This window comes from Eptatretus burgeri, chromosome 4 (assembly GCF_056783735.1).
Source record: "Eptatretus burgeri isolate ZD-2024b chromosome 4, Ebu_testis_v1, whole genome shotgun sequence".
NCBI lineage: Eukaryota > Metazoa > Chordata > Myxini > Myxiniformes > Myxinidae > Eptatretus > Eptatretus burgeri.
In genome coordinates, this window is record NC_140964.1 from 53,193,587 (window position 1) to 53,196,542 (window position 2,956).

A 2,956-nucleotide genomic window follows, 5' to 3' on the forward strand; every position below is an offset into this window, starting at 1 on the left:
TGGTGGTTGGTGTGTGAAAGCGGTTGTGGAGAAGGTGGATGTTGTGAAGGCGGTTCTGGAGAAGGTGGCTGTGGTTGTCGAGATGCGGTTGGTGGTGGTTGTGGTGGTAGTAATGGCGATTGGTCCAAAATAAAGATAGTAAAAGAAAAACGGCTATCTAAAAGGGTCGCAGCCCGAATGAATGACATTTATTCCCTCTAAACAACGGGTTTGGGCTAACTACACATATACTTACAGAGATATCTCACCTACGGGACCTGAATGGTGGTTTGCGAATTTCGTCAACCACAACAATACATATAAGTAGGGTAAGAATACTGGTTCTGGCTCACTTTTCCCCATGTAAATGAATGGGGGATTTTCAGCCATGAAATTTTTCTTTTTTTTTCCCCTAAAAAAATAAATCCCCTTTTTAGCCCAAGGTATATTTATTTGTCTCCCCTTTTAACCTGGAGCCTGGTGTTGGCTTAGTGGTTAGGGTGGCGGCTTGGGATCCCAGGGTCCTGAGTTCAAATCCCGTTGGCTGCTGAATTAACACCAGGGGGTTGACTCAGCCTGCCATCCTTCCGAGGTCGGCGAAATGAGTGCCAGTGTACTGGTCCCGGTGTATGCCCCGGTTAGAATAGGTGTACCATATCCCTGTGTGTCGTAAGAGGCGACCAGGGGTGGTGTCAGGAAGGGCATCCGGCCATAAAACATTGCCTCAAGAAAAAGCCAAACCCCTGCACAGCAGGGAAAAATGGCTGTAAAAACGGTCATTTTTTTATTTCCCCTTTTAACCTAGGGGCTCTCTATTCAAATAGCCCATACAACAAGATAAAGATTTGTTAAAGGTGATTCGAAAGAAATATCTGAAACGTCTAAGCCTCGGGGCACTCTTTATCAAATAACCAATGCATATTGTTTAGCTCACTCATTGAACCTATAAACATTTGTTCATTCTCAAATTCCTTCAATAGTTTAATTTTCTTTGCACAATAATCCCCATCTAAAATATTGAAAAACAAAACATTTGAATCTTTATATTTTTTAAGATACCCCTTTTGTGCCATTACGAAATGATAAACTTCTCTTAATGATCTCATCTGACCACCGCCCGAGTTGCAAATCATTTTTGTACATAAACCATGCCAGAAAAAAAGTTTTGTTTCAAATGTTTTCAGTTCATGCCGTGAAAATGAGGAAGTGTTTTTTGACACGGCCGTGCTGTGTGAATGAGGAAGTGGTTTTGGACTGTCATGCTGTGAAAAAATAGGAACTATTCTGTGAGACAAGGTCTCGTGTTTATATTTTATCTCAGAACACGAACTGAAAACATTTGAATCAAAACTTTTATGGCGTGGTTTATGTCCAAAAACGATTTGCAACTCGGGCGGTGGCCAGATGAGATCATTAAGAGAAGCTTGTCATTTCCTGTGCCCACACCCAATGATTAAGCAATCTCCTCATCGTTGCTTTATAAGCGGTTCGCCAGACAAAGTTTCTGCCAGACGGGATTTTCATTTTTACAACTGAGGCATGGACGATATTTCTTCCGATGAAGCCAACAGCCCACTACAGAGTTGGTAAGTTTGTGTATGCTTTTCTCTTTGAACGATGAAGCAAATGATTATTAATTAAATCATGATAATTCTGATATATATATATATATATATATATATATATATATATATATATATATATATGTATATATTTTTTCCCTGACAGGGCATTGGAAGAAATTGAGTTCACATATCACGACGTGGTTCATGAAATTAATACTCTTATTGAAGAGATCAATGATTTTAGAAGAGAATTGAAAGACATTTTCAATGAGTGGCATGAAGTCTTATCACGTCCTCTCATCTCGAAGGAATTAAACCAATGGTGAGACACGTGTGTGTGCCTCTCTCTCTGTCTGTCTTTCTACCTACCTCTCTCTGCTCTTATTGAAGAGGCCAATGATTTATAATGACTGGTCTCTGATCTCGAATGAATTAAACCAATGGTGAGGCACGTGTGTGTGTGTCTATGTGTGTGTGTATGTGTGTGTGTGTGCGTGTGTGTGTGTGTGTGTGTTGCTTTCCCTGTCTGTCTCTTCATCTATACCCTTGACTTATTATTATTTTTTTTTCAGCACTATCGCACAACATCAGCTGTTGAAGCAATCTTGTACAACACATGATTTTCTGGAGGTAAATATTTCTGAATTATTATTAATATCACTCTCTCTTTAGAATGTCGCCTTATGTTGGTTGCATCATTAGTTTGGACGTGGTTTTGTCAGTACACTGGAATTCATTTTATTGACCTTGAAAGGATGACAGGCTGAGTCGGCCTCCTGGTGTGTTAATTCAGTGGTCAACGAGGCTTATTCATATTACCATGTAATTATTATCCACTTTTTGTTTCAAAACAGAATATGGTGTCTGAGTTTCGAAATCACAAGACATCTGAAGAAGATTGCTGGGAAAGATTGTACATTCTCGCAAATGAATATTTAATATTTTCAATATTAATAAATTATATTTGTTTTGTTTACAATTACTTGATTCTGAATTACAAGAAAAGAATAAAAGAGATGTAAAGGGGGGGGTGGGGGGAGGGGGGTAGGTGCGCTCCCCAATGACCCATCACCCCCTCATCCCATCCCTCCCCTCCCCATGTGTGTGTGTGGGGAAGGGTGGGGGTGGGATGAGGGAGGTGGTGGGTCAAAGGTGGGGCGCACAGGGGGATGAGGGGGGGTGGGGCTTGTGTGGGCGGGGCTTGTGTGGGCGGGGCTTCGGTGGGGGCTTGTGTGGGTGGGGTGTGTGTGGGAGGGGCTTGTGTGGGCGGGGTGTGTGTGTGGGTGGGGCTTGTGTGGGCGGGGGTTTATGTGGGTGGAGCTTGTGTGGGAGGGGTTTATGTGTGTGGAGTTTTTGTGTGGAGCTTGTGTAGGCAGGGCTTATGTGGGAGGGGTTTATGTGGGCAGGGTTTA

The 2,956-nt window shown here is 42.2% G+C and overlaps 1 long non-coding RNA gene across 1 annotated transcript; it reads left to right on the forward strand.

Annotated features, from left to right (window-relative positions):
• The first annotated feature begins 299 nt into the window (after positions 1-299).
• On the forward strand, positions 300-2,523 carry LOC147028069 (uncharacterized). The gene is made up of 4 exons (XR_015057402.1): positions 300-1,565; positions 1,708-1,866; positions 2,117-2,174; positions 2,399-2,523. It is a non-coding gene; the product is annotated as an uncharacterized LOC147028069 (long non-coding RNA).
• The last annotated feature ends 433 nt before the right edge of the window (positions 2,524-2,956 follow it).